The sequence below is a fragment of the Chelonoidis abingdonii genome, chromosome 1 (genome assembly GCF_003597395.2).
Source record: "Chelonoidis abingdonii isolate Lonesome George chromosome 1, CheloAbing_2.0, whole genome shotgun sequence".
Classification (NCBI taxonomy): domain Eukaryota; kingdom Metazoa; phylum Chordata; order Testudines; family Testudinidae; genus Chelonoidis; species Chelonoidis abingdonii.
Window position 1 is genome coordinate 214,339,823 of NC_133769.1, and position 23,764 is coordinate 214,363,586.

At 41.3% G+C, this 23,764-nt stretch overlaps 1 protein-coding gene across 4 annotated transcripts in view; it reads right to left on the bottom strand.

Annotated features, from left to right (window-relative positions):
- The window catches only part of USP9X (ubiquitin specific peptidase 9 X-linked), a 211,555-nt gene that overhangs the window by 173,416 nt on the left and 14,375 nt on the right, over positions 1-23,764 (bottom strand). For 2 of the 4 annotated variants that reach the window (XM_032795781.2, XM_032795784.2), the window contains exon 2: positions 7,838-8,001. The exons of the other annotated variants lie outside the window; for them this stretch is intronic. The gene's annotated coding sequence lies outside the window, so the exon portion shown is untranslated. The remainder of the gene's footprint in view (positions 1-7,837; positions 8,002-23,764) is intronic. 4 annotated transcript variants of the gene reach the window in all.

Here is a 23,764-nt window from a genome sequence, read left to right on the forward strand (position 1 = left end):
AGTTTATTAGAGCTATGTTACCACCAAGTTATTTTGCGCTTGGGTTCTGTTTACTAGTGTATTTATACTAAAAGACTGTGAAATATGTTGAAAACGCTGAATGGGCACTCATATTGTAAAGTACTAAAAATGGAAATATTCACCTCTACAGCATGTTAGATGAAGTCTAATATGATCATCTAAATATAAATATTTCACTATTGATCAAAGGTCATAGCAAAGAGGGATGAACATACTATGAAGATAGTTAGTGCCTATGAGTAGGAGAGCTGGTCAAGCATTTGTCAACTACATATTTGTGTGTCAGAAATTGCTGGTTCGTCGAACTAAAGCTTTTGGCAGAAAAGTGCTGGTTTCAGGGAGAAAGAAACCACCCCCAAATACCTAATGCCCCAGTGGTAAGGGACTCCCCGAGTATGTGGAAGACATAGGCTAAAATCCCTGAGCTGCCTGATTCAGACCAGGGACTTGAGCCTGGGCCTCCAGCATCCCAGGTGAGTGCCCTAATCACTGGGCTAAAGAGTTTCTGTGAGTGACTCTGGCCTAAAATGTGACCTATTTATACAAAAGTAGAACAGCGCCAACAGAAAGAGATGGAGGCAACAATTCAAGTCCCTGGTCTGAAGCAGGCAGTGCAGGGATTTGAACCAGTATCTTCAAAATTCCATCAAACTATCAGCTATTCTGAGGTGGGGGAATCTCACTCTCTTTTTCACAAAGAATTTTAATAAGTCTCAGTTTTCCTCCAAGCTAGAATGGAAACAAAAAGTTGAAAATTCAATTTTTCACAAAACAAATGTTTTCCAGCCAGCTCGAATTATGAGTGGAGTTCCACTTTGGCATACTGTTTTGGTATAGCAAATGGGCAGAAGTTTGTGGACAGCCCATGGGACAGCACTCTTAAATTTTTAAATAAATAAAATTTTCATTTTCCTAATTGCACCCTTGTGGTTTCCAGACCACACCAAATAGCATGTGTAGTATCCAGAACACTCTACCAGAAATGGGTTCCTTAACAGAGTCAAGGGACAGCACCTTTTTCTTTCCAGCTGGAAGACAGGAAACAGAGCTCCACTGTCCTCACACTCTGCTTCTGAAAAGGAATGGAACTTCACTATCTTTCCTCTCCTTAGCTTTCTGGCCTTAACAGAGCCACAACATAACCTTGACTACCTGAATGACAGCAAGGTAGGATCATGATTTTCTGAACAAAATTAAGGGAATCTTCAATTTAATAGACACTGGAGACATAATCCTTTACCAGACAGTTTTGGATAAATTAAGTTGTATGAGAAACAAGTGCGTTTATTTTAATATAAGAGATATATACATAAAGTATAATATTTCAATGTGTTTAAGGGTTAAAGAAAATATGCTTTTTTTAAAAAAAATTGTGGATTTCTTGAGCACCTTCCATCTGAGATTCTCAAGCCTGGTTTATACTTAAATTTTAGGCAACATAGCTATGTCAGTCAGGAACGTGAAAAAAATACAGCCTTGAAAGAAAATGATGCCAACCTCACCCCCAATAGACACATATTTCTGTCAATAGAACAATGTTTCTGTTGGCCTAGCTACCATCGCTTTGAAAGGTGGTGTTCCTGCATCCTCCATCAATGTAGGCTATGTCTTCCCACTAGGAGGTTATGGCAGCATAGTTATGACATTGCTTTCCATCTTCTGCAACACAGACATATTCTCAAAGTGATTTTACAAACATTAACAAATTAAGCTTTAAAATACCCCTATGTGACAGCTAACTATTACTCCCATTTTATAGTTCACAATACCAAGCCACAGAGAAGCTATAGGATTGCCTACATGGTGGGGTAACATGCTCTTCGTGAGTGTGATTTCTAAAGCCCACCAACATTACACTTTGACATTTGACATTTAATAATAGTCCATGTAGATCCTGATAGTGCACTAAAGATTCCCTAGTGCACTTGAAAAGTACAGTAGTAGTACTGTACTACATTCAAGGTCTGTGAAGATAGAGGTTGGGAATAATATGAGAAATGCTAATCAAATCATTCACAAGAAAAAAAATCAAGGTTCCTTTTCAGTAACTGGACTTTTCAGTGGTCTATGTTCGTTCACAAGTTTCAGACATTTGTGAACTGCCAGCTTCTGGAGACCAGCATCTGTTGAGCCCACACACTTCTCCCAGTCCCAAGGGCTCTGAAGATATAAAAAAGAAAAGTGACCTTCACGACTCTTCAGTTCCTGCCATTAATTTGGGAATTCCTAACCTAAGAATCCAAAGAAGTCGGAAATCTCATTAGGGCTGTGACTATGCAGAAGCTCATCTCAAGTAACTCCAGTTATTGGAAAGTAACCACCATATCTTTTTCGAGAAGCCTCTCCGTATTATCACTTGTGGGAGTTTAGCGAGCAATACAACCTTTAGGAAAGGGAACTGAAGAATTCTAGGTAAACGAGGACAGAAGTTTTGTCAGTAGAACTGACAAAACAAGCAACAGCTCTGGATGGTTGGGTATACTTAAAGGGGCAATGAAAACTCCCCAACACTGCTGCCTATATCAAACAGCTCTTTGGCAATTCGTGTTATTAAGCACTATGGTGTCATGTCAGAAATTGAACATTTGGATTTCATCAGCAAGAGAAAGCCTTAGAGGTCAAATAGCTCTCCGCTTCAGTATATGAATGTGGAGCATCATCCATTAAAGAGTTCACAAACCTTGAAAAGGGTATGATCAAGGTGAGTTTCTCAGTCTACTACTGAAAGTGTTACTGCACATGACAATGGAGGGCAGAACAGAACTACATGATAGGCATATCTGTTGTTTTTCCACAGTAAAGCACAAAAGTGTCCCAAGCCACAGTGTCTAGGGCCCTATGAAATCCACATTAAAGGGAACACAGATGGAATCGTAAAAAAAAAAAAATCCATGGCTGGAGGAGCTCTGTGCACTCACCCACTCGAGATGGGATCCAGGGACAAGGTTCACTATAGCACAAGGTTCAGTATTACAAAGGGCGTTATAGTTATATAGTGTACTGTATATGCGTTTTTGCCCTTCACCACCACCATAGATTAACTGAGATTTGCTTAGAGACATGACCTGCTACTACTAGTGTGGCTCCCCACCCATGGTTCAGGACATGATTTAAACATGTCTAAAAGTCATTCTACAACTGGAAAATGCTCATCCAGAAAGCTAAGAAATGACATGCTGCTGACACCAAAGTTAAGAGTTAGTCAGTTTCCTAATGACTTCTATGAATTGGGCAGTATGAGATTCTGCAACTGCTGTCAACATACACTACAGTGGACCCAAAATGATACCTGCAACTATCATCTAATGTCAAAAGCTCATCAGAAAAATTGTTCCAAATGGATGAGACTCATCAAGGTTCTCACTCACTACAGAGAACAACTACAGACAGACAATATGCAATCTGCAGATGCCAGACATGAGTTTGATGAAGATTTTGTGGCAGTCTGTGCTGAGGCTGATATCCCATTGGAAAAAAATGAAATAGTGTTGACTTGTCCCTCTTAAAACACTGCAGGTGGAGGGGAGGGGAGGTTTGCCTGAAAATGAAGCAGCATTCAACAGATTCACCTGCAACATGTTTATCAGGAGCACATGGTAGTAGTGAATGCTAGCCAAAATCCATGGGAAAAAGATTACAGTGGTGATCGATGAGACAGCAGATATCCAAGACTGCAGTGTGCTAAATATTGTCATAACTAAGTTTTTTTCTTTTACTATGACGACAGATCCCTAAGCAGATTTTTTATAGCACGTACATTGGCCTTTAGGAAAAAACTTTCACACAAGACTAACCACTTATATGATGTAAAGCACAGATAATTTAAGAAAAAATGTTTAATATGCTATAACTTTAAAATAACCTTAGCCAAAAAATATCCACCACACTAGGATTCTGGAGCTATTCTATAAAGTGTTAATTTTATCAAGCATTTCATATTTAATATGCATTGGGAAATTTAATTGTGTATTGCAATGCACCTGTAATATTATGCCTGTATAATAAAAAATCCCTTTAACATTAAATAATGATTTTGAAGCTCAATTTTTTTCCATTACTGAATTTTAGGTTTCTGTAATGAAATCCTCCAGTAACAAACAAGTAGAAAAGTTCTGACAGGTTCCTCCCCCCCGCCCCCAGGAGATGAAGATAAGTACTATTTGACTGATGCTCTATTCATGGAGAGCTGAAACCACTCCACATTTTCATAGAGTGTTATGGAGCCTTAAGACAGCTTTCCTCAAACTGACAACAGCACCGACCATCTTTGAGGGTACCCACTGCCCTACAGCTACCTTAGATAACAATATTATGGAAGACCTGAGGTTGGTCTTGATTTCTGGAACAGTCAAAACTTGTTTCTTCACCAAACCCACATCCAAGAGGATGACTTCTTCAAAAAAAGAGACACACAGAGAGATACATCCTGGACAATCTACATTAAACCCATCAGCTTGGTTTTACCAAATTCTCCAAACACTGGGATGTCCATCCAGCAAAAGAGATGTATTGCCTGATCCGTTTGCCTGATCCGTGGCAATCGCTAGACAGGCAAACCATTGATCAGTACAGCAATATACCATCTCTTGCCCACCCCTCATCAGAATTGTGTGAACAATGGCTGGTATTTCTGTGCAGCACTCAGAATGAGCCCAACCCAGATCCACTGGATCTCTGACATTTACTGGAAATTAAGAACAAAAGAACAGCCATACTGGGTCAAACCAAAAGTCCATCTACCCCAGTATCCTGTCTTCCGACAATGGTCAATGCCAGGTGCCCCAAATGGAATGAACTGAACAAATAATCATCAAGTGATCCATCCCCTGTTGCCCATTCCCAGGTTCTGGCAAACAGAGGCTAGGGACACCATCCCTGCTTAACCTGGCTAATAGCCATTGATGGACCTACCCTCCAAACTTATCTAGTTCTTTTTTGGAAAATTATAAAGGGATGAGTGCCTAAAGTAGCAGACACTGCTCTACTTTGCATCTTCTTTCCTGTTAGATTTTCAGACACAAAGAAAAGCTTTAGTAAATATAAAAATCTACTTACAGACAAGAGGGAATCACTTTCTGAGGATAACGCTAAAAGGCTAATGGAGAAGTATGCCAGAGATAGCAAAGATAGTGACATTTAAGTTTGTCAATCTGTAATGCTACTCAGCAGTGAACTGTTGGTTTGATAGTCTGAAATTATTTAATCAAAACTGAAATTAATTTAAACCAGGGTAGGCAACCAATGGCATGTGTGGCGAAGGCAGCACGCGAGTTGATTTTCAGCGGCACTCACATTGCCCGGGTCCTGGCCACCAGTCTCGGGGGCTCTGCATTTTATTTTAAATGAAGCTTCTTAAACATTTTTAAAACCTTATTTACTTTATATACAACAGACTTATAGAAAGAGACCTTCTAAAAACATTACAATGTATTACTGGCACTCAAAACCTTAAAATTAAGATTGAATAAATTAAGATTCGGCACATCGCTTCTGAAAGGTTGCCGACCCCTGATTTAAACATTCCTTCAGAATATAAGAAGCCTGACAGAGTTTAATTTAAAATGGCAACAGTGACTGCTGCAAAGATTAATTATTTTATGTTTAGTGCATTTTTTTTGTTTTTTAATTATTCAAATATGAATTTAGTAACATTGACACTAAGAGACTTACTTCTGTGGACTTCTTGTATTACTGTTCGTCAATGCTAGTTTGGTCTTACTAACCGAGTGCTACTTTAAAAAAAAAAATTTAAAATGTGTTACTTTTACAGAAAATATCCTGCAGATATACAGTATATTTAAATTGTAGGATTTTTTTAAAATCAGTTTTTCCCCACTGCAATCCAATTCTGAATACTTTTGAATTTATAGTAAGGCCACTTAATTGTTGTCAATTTTGATTAAAAACAAGACTTTTTTAAAAATGGAAAAAATAAAATCGGAAAATAATCCAAAAACCATCACAAAAAAACAGATTTCATAGGGCCTGAAATGTCACAGGTGTTCATAGTCCAAGACAGGAGTTGTACATCCACAGTGGCCTAAAATGTAGCATGATGAAAGGTTGCACCCAGGTGCACTAAGAATCTGTCCTCCAGCAGGAAAGTATTCCTGTTTGGGCCCCATTAGAGCTCCAGTGACCCCAACCCCTTCATGTAGGGATTAAAATTAACCATGTTTTGTTTATACAAAGTTCCAAGAACTGAAAGGCGAACATATTTCTGAAAGCCAAAATCTAGACACAGAAATTAATGCCCTAACATCCCAGAAAATTAATTATGATATCCAAGCATTTGATGAAAACTGGTAGTGCTACAAGAATGCCGAAGTACAGAACACTGTTATTTGGTAGCTGTCTTCCATTAAACTAGCCAGAGCTATATTAAATGAGAGAGATCAAAACATGAAAGTAGGCATCTTTCAAAGCTGTACCATCAAGTGTGCAGACTGAAACGGCAATTTCCAAATTGCAATGCAACTGAATGGGCAAGACCCCATAGGTAAAAGGAATATTTCTGGCTGGGTGGAAGTCAGTAAGCACTGTTTGTGGAACCTCAATGGGAAAGGCATTCTCTTGTATCAATCCTTTGAGGGATAACACATCTGAGCAGTAGCAAGCCACATGTGAACAAATCATGGTCAGCACTACTTGATAGCTAAGGAATGAACCTTACACACCAATAAACCCCTGTAATGAAAGTCTTTATCCTTATCTGTAAATCCATTGGTTCCTAAACTAGTGTTTCTTCCCATAAGGCGACGCTCAGCTGAATTTAAAAATGCTCAAGGAGCTGATACAGATTGTCTGCCAACAAGTTGTCACAAATAAATCAAGGCTAGAGCTGCTGTGACTCCCTCAAATACAAAGCATGACTGCTCCACTGGATCCAAGGAGGTACTTTCTAACATGAAGGTGGGGATCAGCATCACAGGAGCAGCAATGACCAATTCCATACTCTGGGAGGGTGCTAGGGACTATAGCTGCCCACTCCATACCAGAGTGGCTCCAGGATTGGACTCCAAAAAGTGCTCTTCTTGGTTTAGTACTGGAAGCAAGTTGCAGCAGCTAGTCAGTAATCCAGAGGGTCATCATGAATCTACTACAGGACTACAAAGGAGACAGCGTGAGTATGTGTGGCATTGGACATGAGTGAAGTAAATGCTGGTCTAGTATAACACACCAAACTGAAGTTTAACCCAAGAGAATGAGTAAGAAAACCAAGAAATCTCCACACAGATCTCAGTGTCCATCCAGAGTTATGTTAAGGAGATGCTCTGTGCAGTGACTGATCCTAAACACCAGACTCTGTCAACCAATATAGACCTATAGATTTCCATGCCACTTAAACTGAGCATGGACAACAGAGCTAGAAACCCTAAGCAGACAGATCTGGACACCATCGCCTCCTTGGCAAGCTCTGCTCCATAGGCAAATGTCTTTGCTTTTTGGCACTGGACTCAGCTGATGCAGAAGAGCTCTAGACATATAATGCTGCTTATGTCAGACATAGAACCACTCTGAAAGTGGCTTCACGAATGATGACATTGGACTACAACACTGAATATGAGTTGATCTAGATGGATCCAGAGAAGCTTGATGCTGCTTATGTCAGCAACAGAACTACTTTTAGCTCTCCAGACAACTGTTTCGGATCCTTGAAATCAAACTGACATGGAGGAGCCCATGAACCGCAGTACAGTCTGTGTCTGAAACTTTTATTTTAGCTAACATTTCCAAGTCAGAATCGTTGATTTAAAAAATCTGAATCTTGCATGGTATTGTTATATTTAAGAACTGTTAGACAACGTGCCATTACCTTCATAGCTTTCAGTATCCTAGGGTAAGATGCTCTTTTTCCATTCCATGAAATCACAATGTGAAAAAGTGGACCAGGTAGTACTCCAAATTGTCAAGTGGAAGACCAGATTTCAATTCCCATTCCTGGGTCTGGCTCACACGACAGACAATGGGACAGAATGACTGAAAAGGAAGCACACTCAAAGATTGGAAGGGGTAAGTGCCTCACCTCTTAAAATAGGAAGTCCTCAGGCAAAGGGAAGAACAGACTTCCTTCGAAACCTATATATTACAATGTAGGATCTAGAGGGTTGTTAAAGCAATAGATAACCAGGATCTCAAGGATCATTAAGGCTAACGGAGAAGGGAAAAACTGCATCCTCAACTATACAGATGTCGTAATTGTGGCATTATGGTGACATCAACATGCCTTAGTACACTGCAAAAAGTACATAAATTATGTTAATAAATTGCTTTTCCAACTCACAAAACAGAGGAAAGAATCCAAAACTACAGAGATCCTGTGTAGAAATCTATGGAAAGTAGGGGGTTACGCACTCTGACCATTCCTGTTCTGAGTTTGCACTTATTGGCTAACATGGGTGAAAGCCAGAGATTCAGTTGTTCTAAAATTGAGACTGAAGAAAGTTAGATTTGCGGTGTTTAGGTGGTAACAGAAGAGAGAAATTAGAGCTTGGTCACATATCTGTGAGTAAAACAAACTAAAGTTTGCAAGTTGGAAAAAAGCAACTGATGTTAGACAAGTTTGGCAAAGAAACAAGAGAGTGGGAAAATGTGTACAACAACTTAAAATATAGTTTTCAGAGTAGCAGCCGTGTTAGTCTGTATCCGCAAAAAGAACAGGAGTACTTGTGGCACCTTAGAGACTAACATTTATTTCAGCATGAGCTTTCGTGAGCTACAGCTCACTTCTTCGGATGCATAGAATGGAACACACAGACAGGAGATATTTATATTTATAGCTCAACTCAATTGATTAGACTCTTCCTGTTGGTATGCATACTTCCACCTTTTCATGTTCTCTGTATGTATAAATATCTCCTGTCTGCGTGTCCCATTCTATGCATCCGAAGAAGTGAGCTGTAGCTCACGAAAGCTCATGCTGAAATAAATGTTAGTCTCTAAGGTGCCACAAGTACTCCTGTTCTTTTTAAAAAATAGTGAGCTTCCTAATAGAATCACTCCTACTAGAATAGTCTTCAAATTGTTAAAAGATTTTTGAAATTTTTGATTGTGCTTTCTACCTACTATGAAAACCATTTCTTGTCTATCCTAGACTTTCATTACCAAATGTGTGTCAATGGAAAGAAATTAAAGATATTTCTCTTCGCCTGGGGCAAAATTTATAGTGATAATCTCAAATTTAAAAAAAAAAAAGTATTGCACATATACATTTTAGACTGAATAGGACGTAATCATATGCCTGATAAACAATACAATACCATGCTTTCATTTTGTGTTTTTCAGATCTACTAAGGGACAGCCTCCCACAGACGTACTCTTGGCAATATAATTGGTTGGGAATTTTGAAAAGTTCAGAAGTCTGACATTTTTTTGCTGTTTTCCGCCCTTTCCAATCAGCTGTACTTGACAATCCAAGATAAATTAGGGTCCTGTACCTTCCCAGCGTCAAATCACATCCATATAGAGGAAATAGCCTAAAAAGTCAATTAACAGTTTACCTACTATACTGGCTTCTAGTATGTATTGCTTAACAAAATATTGAAGTGTGACCTTTCAGGTATACCAGAAAGACACAAAAAGGTGTACTGTAACTATCTTCTTTCTTCTGTTGGGCACTATTTGCATTTCAATCATTAAGACAACATCCCATGACAAACAAGGACAAAAAATGTTTAGACTTTATAAAAAGTTTTGATTGTCTCTCTGTTGCATCTTTGGCAGATAAATATAAGAACTGTCAATAAGAATTACAGTAACTCCTCTCAAGATTGTATTTATATTCCAGAAAAATGCGACTTTAAGCAAAACAATGTTAAGCTAATCCAATTTCCCCATAATAATTAATGTAAATGGGGGGGTGAAGGGGTTAGGTTCCAGGGAAATTTTTTTGCCAGACAAAAGACAGATAGCTATATAGATATGACAGACATAGCTATATAGATATGATAGACAGAGATACACTAAGTTTTAAACAATGTAATACGGTACACAGCAATAATGATTGTGAAGCTTGGTTGAAGTGGTGGAGTTAGAGGATGCAATATTTCCCAGGGAATGCCTTGCTGTGAAATGATGAACTAGCACTCAGCTGAGCCCTCAAGGGTTAGTTAACACATTGTTGTTAACGTAGCCTCACTCTACAAGGCAGTACAAATGGCAGGTGGAGACACAATAGACACATGGCAGTGGCAGCAAACTGGGAAATATCCCACCTGTGGAAACCGAATGTGATGAAGAACCCAGGCTATCCCACTGGAGCGCACCATTCTCTCCACTTTCCAAAGTATCAGGGGGGCGCATGTGTGCATGAGAAAGACACACACCGTGTGTGAGTGACACATATTGCCCCTTTAAGTACGCAGACTCCACTCTAAGTACACTGCCTTTTTAAATAGATCAGCAAGTTGAGACAGCAACTGCTGTGCCAGCAAGCTCCCTCAGTAGTGGGGCTGCCAGCCCACCCTAGTTCCAAGCCTGCACCAGCTAGCTCCAACAGGCTGCTTTTCCTGCAAGCAGTGGACAAAGCAGGCAGCTGCCAAGTTATAAGGGAGCACTGCGCAACTTTAAACAGGCATGTTCTCTAATAGATCAGCGACGTAACGACGAACCAACATTAACCGGGACAACGACAAGTGAGGAGTTACTGTACATCCAAGTTACCACCGATGCTTTTGCTTGGCCATTATGTTATTTTATTGCAAATGTGACCAGTTTTGAACAAAATGCAAACCAAAAACCTCAGGACTGTTCATTTTAAAGTTGACTAAAATTTAATGCCTTTAACTCACTCCCCAAACCCCTCTCATCCTCCTGCCTCCACTTCTCTCTCTGCACAACATCTTGTCAGTTTTCTCAGAAGAAATTGGCAGAAAACAATATAACCTTTGCCCTTCCCTCATGACTAAGTTTCTTGTCTGCTCGCCTCCTCTAATCCCTCCATTTGCCTCAGTACCCCCATTCCATCTCCTGATCTCCCTCATGCCTACTCTCATCCCCTCCCTTAGTCTTCTCCTTAACATCACTCTTCTGGGTCTTTCCCATCACAACACAATCATGCTTCCATTTTAAAAAAACCACCCTTATCCTACTTGCCTCTCCAGATACAAGCCCTTCTTCCTTTCATATCTAAGCTCATTGAACATGCTCTTTACAATAGCTGTCAGGAGTTCCTCTTCTTTAGTTCTATCCTAGATGCTCTCCACTCTGGATTCCGCCTCTGGCACTCCACTGAAATTGTTCTCGCCAAAAAGTCTCTAATGACCTCTTCCCAGCTCAGCAGTCCCCAAACTTCTCACGGTTTTACTCCCACATATCCCTGTCAGCAGCACACACACACACCCCCACGAGAGTGAGGCTGTGGCTCCTGGGGGGTGCATAGAAAGGGTAAGACAGTCAAGGCTGGGGCCACGGCGGCACTCCCTCCCCACCTCCCGTGGGGGCTGACCCAGGCTGCGGCTCCCCAAACATTCCTCCACATCCTCTAGGGGGACACGCTCCACAGTTCTGAGACCATTGTTCTTAAGTAAACTCAGAACCAGTACTCCATCCTCATCCTCCTTGACCTGTCAGCTCGTGCTGACACTCAACCATGGTCTTCTTGAAATCTTGCCCTCCCTTGGTCTCTCTGTCCTCTCATGGTTCTCCTCTTACCACTCTAATTGCTCCTTCAGTGCGTCTTTCAGAATATCCTCTTCATCCACTCTCCAACTTTCTGTGGAGGTCATAAGAGTTTAACGCCAGAAGAGACCATCAGATGATCTAATCTGACATCCTCAGATATGAGAGGCCAACACCCCCAGCACCTGCACATTAAACCACAACAAACAAAATTAGACAAAAATACTACTGCTCACAGGAGACTAAACTAATATTGTGCTACAGGCAGAGACCGTGGTGCACCAATGCCTGAGGGCCCTGAAATGGCCAGGAATTAAGTGAGATATACCCACACGTTCCCAGCAAGTGACCTGCTCCACAAGCTGCGAGAAAAGCAAACTCCACCAGCAAGGTCATGCCAATCTGGTCTCAGGGAAAACTCCTTCCTGAACCCACATACTGTGCTCAGTTAGACCTTGAGCATATGAGCAAAAGTCAGCCAGCCAAACACCTTAGAGACAGAAAGCAGGATGCCATCTCAGAGTTTCCTCAAGGCTCTGTCTTTGGTCCCTAGCTCTTCTCCCTATGCACCTTTTTTTTTTTTGGGGGGGGGGGGGGGCTGGGTAATTCTCACCTACAAACACAATTAAACTTCCACCTTTATACTGATAACTTACAGAGCTACCTCTCTACTCCAGACCTGTCTCCTCCTGTCCAAAAGCAGGGGTAGGCAACCTATGGCACATGTGCCAAAGGTGGCATGCGAGCTGATCTTCAGTGGCACTCACACTGCCCGGTCCTGGCCACTGGTCTGGGGGACTCTGCATTTAATTAATTTAAATGAAGCTGCTTAAACATTTTAAAAACCATATTTACTTTATATACAACAATAGTTATGTTATATATTATAGATAGAAAGATCCTTCTAAAAACGTTAAGATGTATTACCAGCACGCAAAACCTTAACTTAGAGTGAATAAATGAAGACTCAGTACACCACTTCCAAAAGGTTGCCGACCCTGGTCTAAAGTTAATCTGAAATCTCCTTGTCTAGCCACCTCCTAAAGCTAAAATAGTTAAAAGAATGCTCTAATTTTCCACAACTTTCACAAGACCTCTCAACTACCTTCCCACCCCCACCCCCTCACACACACACACACACACAGTGGATACCACCATCATCAGAAATACACCAAAAGCAGGAAGCCTGCCAAAAAATCAGGGGGCCAAAGGATGATTAGGAGCACTCACAGAAGACAAGGCCATTGCAGAGAAGCTAAATGAATTCTTTGCACCTGTCTTCACTGCAGAGGGTGTGAGGGAGAGTCCCATACCTGAGCCATTCTTTTTAGGTGACAAATAGGAACAACTGTCTCAGATTGATGTGTCAATAGAGATGGTCTGGGAACAATTTGACAAATTAAACAGTAATAAATTATGAGGACCAGATGGTACTCACCCAAAAATTCTGAAGGAACTCTCATGAAATTGCAAAACTACCAACTGTGGTATGTAACCCATTGCATAAATCAGACTCTGTACTAGATGACTGGAGGATAGCCAATGTAATGCTGACTTTTTAAAAAAGGCCCCAGAGGCAATCCTGGGAATTACAGGCCAGTAAACCTAACTTCCATACTATGCAAACTGATTGAGACTATAGTACAGAACAGAATTAACAGGCAACACAGATGAACATGATATTCTGGGGAAGAGTCAATATTGCTTTTGTAAAGGGAAATCATGCTTCACCAATCTATTAGAATTATTTGATGGCGTGAGGAAGCACGTGGATAAAGGTGATCCACTTGATATAGTGTACTTGGACCGTCCAAGTCTTTGCTCAAGAGTCTTCTATGTGGGATCTTGTCAAACTGAGCAAATATGGAATAGGAGTAAGGTCTTTTATAGATCAGTAACTGGCTAAAAGACAGGAAATAAAGGGTCAGTTTTTACAATGGAAAAAGGTAAATAGCAGGGTCCCCCAAAGATATGTACTGGCAATGTGCTGTTCAGTATATTCATAAATTGTATGGAAAAGGCGGTAAACAGTGAGGTAGGAAAGTTTGCAGATAAACTGGATTAAAGCTAATGTTAAAACATCATATAATACACAGATTAAGGAAAGAGTGTCTGCACATATGGGTATAGTGCTTAGATTATCCACAAATACAAAGTTTGTTTTAAAAGTCATAAGATACATATAGTGCATAATCAGCAACAACAAATTTAGGTGAATAAATGTAACTAAATTAGCCAAGATGGTGAAGACCAAGATAGTTAAGATCACCACGAAAACATAGAGGAATCTCACTAAACTGGGTGACTGGACAATAAAATGGCAGATGAAATACAATGTTGATAAGCGCAAAGTAATGCACACTGGAAAACAATCTCAATTACACATACAAAATAATAGGGTCTAAATTAGCTGCCATTACTAAAGAAAGATCTTGCAGTCATTGTGGATATTCTCTGGGAGAAAAAAAACGCTGAACATGCAGTAGCAGTCAAAAAATCTAACAATGTTCAGGAACCTTTAGGACAGGAAAAGATAAGAAAACAGAAAATATAATGCCGTTATATAAATCCATGGTACATTCACACTTTGAATACTGCTTGCAGTTCTGGTCACCCCACATCAGATGAAAGGGTATAGAAAAGGACAACAAAAATTAGTAGGAGGTTGGCATAGCTTCCATATGAGGAGAGAGAAAAAACACTGGGATAGTTCATCTTATAAAAAACCCTAAGGGAGGATGTGATAGAGGTCTATAAACTCATGAATGGTGTGGAGAAAGTGAATAGGGAAGTGTTATTTATTCCTTCACATAACAGGAACTAGGGTCACCCAATTAAATTAATAGGCAGCAGGTTTAAAACAAACAAAAGGAAGTGCTTCTTTACACAACACACAGTCACCCCGTAGAACTCATTGCCAGGGGATGCTGTGAAGGCCAAAAGTATAACTGGGTTCAAAAAAAGATTTAGATAAATTTATGGAGAAGAGGTTCATCAATGGTTATTAGCCAAGATCATTCAGGGATGCAACCCCATGCTACGGGTGTTCGTAAACTTCTGACTGCCAGAAGCTGGGACTGGACAACAGAGGATGTGTGACTTGATGCCCTGTTCTGTTCATTCCCTCTGAAGCATCTGGCACTGGCCACTGTTGGAAGGCAGGAGACTGAGCTAGATGGACCATTGGTCTGAACTCGCCAGTTACTTAAGTCTAACCTGGGCATCATCTTCGGCTTGAACCTCTCCACGTCCTCACATCCAGGCTATGTCTAAGTCTTGCCAATTCTTTTCTGCATAGTATCTCTAAGAGATGACCTTTCTTGTCCATCCACACAGCTGAAAAAAAATTAGAGCTCACATCTCAATTAGTGCAACATCCTTCTCTCTGGCCTTGACAACCGCAATCTTGCTCCACTCATATCCTTTCAAATGCTGCTCCAAAGACCATCTCTCAGTCCATCACTTTGGCAATGATGTCCCTCTTCAAATCTCTCTGCCGGTTCCCCCTTCTTTATCGCTTCAAACATAAGCTGATTATCTTCACTTTCGAGACCCTTCAAGGTCTATCCCCTCCCTAACATCTCATTCACTACTGAGATGTTGACTGTTATATCCATTTGGCCATGATGCCAGCCTCCATCACCCACTTAAAATTTTCCCACAAGCAACTTCATGTTTTCTCCCATGCTTCCTTTTAAACTTGGGAGAAGCTCCCTGTAAACATCCACAAAGCTACCTCATTATCCACCTTGAAAACTCTCAGAACTTTGCTGTGATGCTTACAAAAAACAAAATGCTTAACAGTTAGGCAATATGCTCAACACACAAGCAGCCTATCATATTGACCAATATTGTTTCATTGTTTCCTCTTATTTTCTCATCTGTCAATCTGTTGCCTTTTGTTTTAGATTGTAAGTTCTTTGGGGCAGAGTGTCTTTTTGTTTTGTGTTTGTACAGCATCTACCACAGCAGGTTCTGGTCCATGACTAAAGCTCCTAGGCACTACAGTTATACACATTAATAAAAATGAACCTATTTTGATAAATCCATAAAAATGCTGGATGAGGTGAAATACAAAAATTAGTTTCCTTAAACATTCCTCAATAAATTGGAAGGGACCTCAGACTTGGGGGGGGAGGGGAGGAGATACCAAACCTTTTTCAATAATCACATTCCTTAAACAGACTTCAAACTCCCTACCCATTTATAGTAGCAAAAGAATCACCTAATAATTAGTAGGGAATTTCACCAAATTTTATGTTTTATTTCCCCCACACATCCCTTTTGCAAGTCCACTAATCTGTCATTTCAAGAAAGCAACTGTCCCACTGGATGGAGACAACCCAGCATGGACTAAGTCAACAGCAGTAATATCACCGATCATTAACAGAGCATGGAGTCTCCCTTTATGGCTGTAGAAAGATAGTACCTTGCTTTGAAAAGCGCAGCACTCAAACTACCATAATTCTGTCCCGAGAAGTCAGCCTAACACCTCCCCTTCTTTACATGTAGATTATCAAAACTGTATCACAGAACACTGATTTTCTCATTTATTTCATACACACATCTGATACTGGATGTACTGCTTTGTGACCACACTAACTTTTGCTCTCTTTAGTAAGAGCTAACCTCATGATCTGGGTATACAAGGTTTATATGTGGAGACATGCTACCTCTCCGCCTGACATTTGGCCAACTGGACGGCATATTGATTCATCGGGCTCAATCCTGTAAGGTGCTGATCACTTCCTACTAAGATGAGTGTCCTCAGCATCTGGCAGGATTGGACCCTTAACAATGAAGAATGATTGTCTTCATGTTGCTATCCTTCTATTAAGTTTTTTTTTTTCCAATTGTGTGTGTGAGAGAGCACGAGAGAGAGAGAGCATGGCTACACTTGCAGATGTTGAGCGCTTTGAGTTAAACTAGCCTTTGCAGAGCGCAGTAGGGAACTGCTGCAATCTGTCCACACTGACAGCTGCAAGTGCACTCACATGGCCACATTACAAGCTCTTGCAAGGGCCACAGAGAGCAGTGCATTGAAGTAGCTATCCCACCAACATGCTTTTCAAGTGGGTGGGGTAGGGCGGAGTGTGACAGGGAGTGTGTTGTGTGTATGTGAGGGGAGAGTGGGTTTTTGGGGGGCTGAGAATATGTCAGCATGCTGTCTTGTAAATTCAGACAGCAGCACACACTCCCCTCCCCTCCCCTCCCCCTCTCTCTCTCTCTCTCACACACACACACACACACACAGAGCATTCCACAGTAATGATTGCTTTGTCTCCAAGCAGATGCTGGCTGTCAGAAACAGAGTTTTCAAAGGGCATATCTGCATTCCTGCAGTGATTCCAAAACAATGACAAGAGTGGTCACTTGACTTAAGGGGATTATGGGACATTTCCAGAGGCTGATCAGAGCGCAGTAATGCAACACCTCGTTCACACTGACCTTGGGCATTTCAGCCAATGTGCACCAACCGTTAATCTTCTCGCCGAAGTGGAGTACCAGTAGCGCTCTAGCCCTAGAGTCAGAGTGCTCTACATGCCTTCCGAGTGTGGACGGGTAGTCAGCTAGGGAACACGGGGCTGCTTTAATGTGCTCGAACTTGCAAGTGTAGCCAAGCCCAGAGAGAGATGTGTATGACTGTAAAAGAAGACACTAAGCAGTGCAATCACTATTCAATTATGAGTAAGACATCCTATCTGTGTGATCACAAACAAACTTATGCATAGACAATACGAGTTGCTAATTCTCAGACCCGAATTAAGGCCATTTGAATGCCTTCCTTGAGAAGTACAACGATAATTCTACATCTTGAGTTTAAAGGATTTTTGTTTGTTTGTTTATAATCTCAGGTTCCTCTAAGGTAAAGTGCAGTCAAACTACTGATATGCATCTGGTACCTTCACTTCATGAATTTGCATAGTTTGAGTGGGAAATTATTTAGTTTGAGGTTGGACTTTTTCCAGTCTGGTCCTAGAGACTAATGGAGAGAAACCCTGTTCCTTTAAACTCTAGCATGTCCACAAAAGGGACAGCAGTGTTAACAAGGTCTGGTTTTAGGAAAGAGGTGTCAAAACCTCAGTGATCCTTAGGAGATGTAGGAAAGTTCTTCCCCTATACCTTGGTTCTGCAAGCCCCATTTCCCTCTTAGCTGTAGACTTTAGGAGGAGACTGTCAGTCCTTTGGACATAATGAAGTTGGCACAAGGGGTAAAGCTAAAGCATTCCCTACCCCAAACTGATAAGACCAGAGATGGGATTACATTTTGAGGTCTGCCTTTGCAAAGATTTAAAAAAAGCAGCACTCTGAGGTCTTTAGTGATCTGTTTAACATTTTACACTATGCTTGCAGGAGTCTACATTTCACAGTCATGTTAATTTACAAGTTAGCTAACTTTTTTAATTACACATTAGCAAACTACATTTTGGTTAGGGATCAGATTCAAAAACTGGTACTGGGGCATTATTCTGAGCTCCACTCATTAGACACCACAGATTTTGCAGATGTTCAAAATGTAACCATGTACACAATCTGGGCTCCTTAATCCCACTTTCCCTTCAGGGGCATATGAATACATCCATTATGGGTCTGGCTACCTCTCAAAGAAGCTCACATGATCTGCTGGGCTTCTTAAGCTTAGCTTCTCACTAGAGGGCTCACACATCCCAGTGGACTCTTCTAGGCTCATTAGGCTTCTTCTTGATTGAGGGAAGGGAAAACACCGCATTATTTCTCAAGTTCACTCACTGGTGGTACTAAAATGTGTTCTCACTCACAGCTGATTATGCATCTGCACAGTGTGCAGATAAAGATTTTTAATAAGTCCAATATATTGTACACATTCAAGGTGCCTTCATTTAAAAGACATTCAATTTTTTTAAAGTGACCTATCAGTAATAAATATTCATATACTGCCAGCCGTAAATTTCACTCACGCCGTTTCCTGTGAAACTACACCTAAGCATTAGCACCATGTGCACTCCTACCACTCTATATGACTTCTGTTAAGACCAGTCTACGCTGAACTTCCATCAGCATAGCTCTCTCTGAAGGGTCTGAAAAATCCACACATACCTACACTAACCTAACTCCCAGTGTAGACAGCACTAAACCAACAGAAGAATTCTTCCATCAACCTAGCTACTGCCTCTTGGGGGAAGTGCATTAACTACAGTGATGGGGGACCCTTCCCATCACTATGACAAGTGTCTGCACTGAAGCACTACAGCTGTGTGCTGTAGAATTTTAAGTGAAGATATAGCTTGAGATGGGCAACATTAAAACCATTGTCATGGCACTAGAACACCACAAGATGATGGTGTCCCACTTCAGACTTTTCTTCTAAATAAGTGATACTGGGAAGCATTTAAGTTTTCCTTAAAAGTATATTTTAAAAAAGAATACCTTGAACAAAGTGAGAATTCTACACTATATTTCTCTCATTAATTATAGACTATAAGCTATCCCCCCAAACTATGTAACCAAATAACTCACTGCAGGTTAGCTGCAAGTGGCAAAGAACTTGTATAGCAGTGATCCACATGCTCTTCTATGATGTTCTGCAACATTCTTATACTAACAGGGAAAATAGAGGCAACTTCTTAATTTCATTCTTGAATCTTGACATAGTTCAATTTTGTTAAATTCTCAACATTTTCTTTTAAATGCTTCCTAAATTCAACAAATACTCTGTTCCTCTTCTAGTGGTATTGGCTCTATCCAGCAGTGCGGTTTTTTATACTCTATTTTTCATTTTACTAACTGATAGCAAGAGATGAATCCAGTGCAAGAGCAGGGATGCTCATCATCAAGCACAATTTGAAGTCTCTCATCAATTACAGAAAAAGTGGTAATTATGAATATAGGTAAGGCTGCCTTACTTTTCATTATAAGACACTGTTTTCAGTAGCTTTAACTGTAAAACTTCAACCACTTGTGCTGAAATTTTCAACATCGGGCATCTGCCTCAGCCTGAAGATTTTTGTAATATTTCAGCTAAAATGGTTTTTAAGGAGAAAAGGATTAGTGAAAAATGTTGCCCATATTCCAAAAACTCTTACAACCACTTTGTTGAAAAGCTCTAGATTCCCCGGGGGGGGGGGGGGGGGGATCAGTTCACACAAACTCTACAGAGAGTTGTTAGCTCACAGCTAAAATTTTGAAGATCCTGTCTGCACTAAACTGCACTACCCCCACATAACTCAAGATCTGATCTGTCTGAACATACTACAACCCCCAAAAGTGACTGAGCATGCTCCAACCCATGGCTGAAGAAGACTTTTCCAGCAAGTGCTATTCCAGGCACAGGAACTGACGAACAGGTACATTCCCCACCACGTTTTCAATGTTCCTTCTGCTGGCACCTAGGGCAGCATGGAGAAGGATGCAGTCTGACTTGAATGCAGAGAGGTGAGAAGCAGAGAGCTGATGATGAGCAGTAGTGGGGGGACAGAGAGGAGTCTGGGGGGCGGGGGTTGAGGAATCAAAGCAGAGGGGGCAGGGCCAGAAGAGTTGATAACCAGCAGAGCACATTCCCCTCCAGAACCTGGAACTGAAACCATTATTCCTGAGTCTCAATATTCCTTTGTTGTCTAATAAATGAATGTGAAACTCACGGGCAAAGTGTGTCATCATTCCTCACTACCTGACAAATCCACAGAAAAGACCGCAGCCTTCAACTGCTAGCAATTATTCTGTAAGCTCAAGTGATTGAGGGCTATGTTGTGGATTTAAAAAGGTCTCTCTTCTGATGACCAACGTGGAGATCAATATAGTTTCATATGATGAATTTCAGATTTCTTTAATGGCTTTTCAAAAAAAATCAGAAAATTACAAAAACTACATTAAAAGAACATTAATGTTACAAAATAAAGCACTCAAAAATTAAATGGCAAGATTAAGGTTGTATGGGCAAAGTTACTTTTGTCCCCCTAATGTATGCATTTTGATACAATCTGTAGTTACAAAGTCACATTTTTTTCCACAGGACCACTACCTCATTCAGTTCATACGGTAGACAGGGTTCAGGGCTGTTTGGAGAATGAGGCTGATGTCTCCAGGACCCTTGCCTCAACTACTGAAGAAGCTGAAAGGTGTGTACTGAGTAGGACCAGGGATTGTAGGAAGAGAAAGGAAGGTCTTGTTAAGGGAGCTGAATGTCACTCTGGAGAATTGGATTCTATTCCTGTCTCTGGAACAAAGTTTCTGTGTGTTGCTTGGTAAGTCACAAACTAAAATTTCCCACAGGCAGCAACTAATTGCGTGTTTCTCATTTTCTAAATCCCGACCTTGAGATACCAAGGGCCTAATTTGCACAAGTGGCAATCTCTCAACTGGAAGTAAAGTCAGTGACAGCTGAGATTTAAACTCATGAAGGGCTCTAAAAACGCTAAATACTCTGAAAAAATCAGACCCTAGGCAGCTCAAATTGTGGACCCAATATTAGTAACACTTGACAGTTTGCCCTTGAACTATTTGTGACTCAATTCCCCATCTGTAAAATGGTGAGAACACTGCCTCCTCACCTTGTGAAGATAAATTCATTAATGCTTATGAAGCACACAGAGATGTTAAGGTAAGACTGCCAAAGAGAAGCTCATGAAAAATTAATTCTGTATTCAGTGCTGAATTTGGATGGTGTGCAACAAATAAAGCCTAGGATAAGGAAGTGGATATTGTATTAGGGAATTTTCCCCATGCGTAAGGATAGCATGAGAGAGAACATAAAAGGGAAAGAGACTGGCTGGTACATGGTAAAAACTGGAATGTTGACAGAGAGAGGACAGGAGCTGATGTCATGAAAAGTTACCAGATCAACTAAATAGTGTGGGATTAAACTGTGAAGGGTCTTGGAACATAAAGACAAGAAATCTGTGTGTTTGATACAGTGGTTAAGAGGGAGCAAGATGGAATGAAAGAGGTGGGTGAGTTGGTCAGAATGACAAGCCAGAAAATGATGTTAGCAGCATTATTTTGAATAAATTTGAGGGGAATGAGGGTGCAGTAGTCAAGGCCAAAGAGGCCAGTCTCTGGAATGAGGAGCCAGTCAGAGGCAATGGGGTACAGCACACCGGGATGGCCCCACTCTGCCCAACCCAGCATGAGGGAAGAGTTTACAAACTGGCAGCTGCCAGATGTACACAGGCCCATCTGGCACTATGCTGCCTGTGTGCCCCTTCCCCTTGGGGATGGGCCCACACTGCACCACACTGTCCCCCACCCAGCACCTCCCAACCCCTATGCCCAGCATCTCACTGCTGAGACCCGCCACACACCCCTATCCCCCTGCCTGCAGACCCCCCAACCAAACAGCACCCTGCACACCCTCCAGAGACTGACTCCTCTACACCCTGCTGCACTCACTGACCCCACTAGGAGGTGACCGTGTCTGCCAGGCTGAGCCAGCAGCACGGCCAGAGCCAGTCCCAGGATGGGGATTGCTCCAGCCCCTCGGGCGTGGTGCAATCAACCAGGTCAGAATGGGAGCAGGGACTGCCTGGGCTGGGTTCCCTCAGGACCCACTTGCCTGGTGGGGCTTGGTGGAGTTCCCCCGCACTTCCTCCCCCACCCACCGGCCGAGACCAGCCAGCCTCTGCAGCAGTCCCAATGGTTTGACCCTAGGGAGGTAGGTGGGACCCTACAAATGGCAGGCAGCAGAGACCGCTCGGAGTCGGTGCCGCACTGGGGAGTGGGACAGACTCCTGGGACATGACCCCCAAGAGCCCACCTGGCCCTGCCCACTTGCCCTGAGGCCAAGAGCCCTGCCCAGCCCAGCCCACACGGTGGAGCTCTGCTGCTAGACAACGAGCCCCCTACAGGTGAGCAGGGCCTGCTGGCGGGGAGCTGCTCACACACCAAGGCCTGGGCGCTGGACTGCCCTCGAACAAGGGCCCAAGTTAGATGGGTCCATAATGGGATTCTTCCCAGTGTGGGCATGGCACCACTGTAAACTTCATACTCCACCCTAACTCAGTCAAGATAGATGGAGAAAAGTAAAAAATAGAACCATGAGGAAAATACAAGGATGAGACAGCACAGAGAAAAACAAGGGAATAAGAGCAAAGGAAGACCCCAGGTTAAAATTGGTAAAACTGAAAGAGAAAAGGGAAAAAAAAGTCTGATGCTTTGGTTAATTATAGAAACCAACATAATTTTCTGTGACAGAAAGGGAGAAAAAAAATACAATGGACCAAATGGAACAAGAAAAAACTCAAAGGTAGTGAGGGAGAAAATGAACAATGATAGTTAGCTATGACACTGAGTAAGTTCCCACTGTAAGACTACGTTTTCAATAAATTTCTCAGACCTGAGGACCACCTCTGTGTAGCTCAAAAATTCCTCTCTTACCAACAGAAGCTGATCCAATAAAAGATATTACCTCACCCACCTGGTCTCTCAAATGAAAGACTTGACAGTAATTGTATCAGATCCATATAGAATTCAATTTTTACTGTTGCTTAAAAACTTTAAAAAATTAACAGCCTAACTAAACAGTTTAGATCTGATTAAATAAAAAAGTAACTTGGTTCTTCTATAGGCATCTAAAAAGAAAAAGTTAAACATGGCTTGTTTAAAAAAAAGAAAAAGAAAAAGAAAACCAGTTTTATAAAAGTTTTTATAGCTATTGTGCCAGTTTTCAAAATCATACAGTACAGTCCCACTTACTCGCGAATCCACTTAAAGTACAGCAGCGCCATGCCTCCCAGTTCTACCTATTAAACATGCGAGACTTGTTAACATGCGGTACAGGAATTTGCTATGTAGCACTACAGATTTGCTCACTAACTCACTGACATAGACAGGAAGTGTGGAGCAGAAACATGTTCTATGTGTTTACCGATATTGGTAAAGTAGTATCATGCCCACTTAGTCTGTGTCACACTAGAGATATATATATTGTAAAGTAATACATACACTATATTAGAAAATTTTAACCATAGGCCTAATATAATGGCAGAAAGCAAGCATCAGCGTTCCTACACTGTAGAAGAAAAGCTAGCTGCAACAGATCAAGTAAATAGCCGAGAAACCCAGGCCAAAGTTTCAAAAGATATTGGGACTGCCAAATCTACTCTGCGAAGATGGCTAAAAACTAATCTAAACTGAATGGCTTTGTACAAAA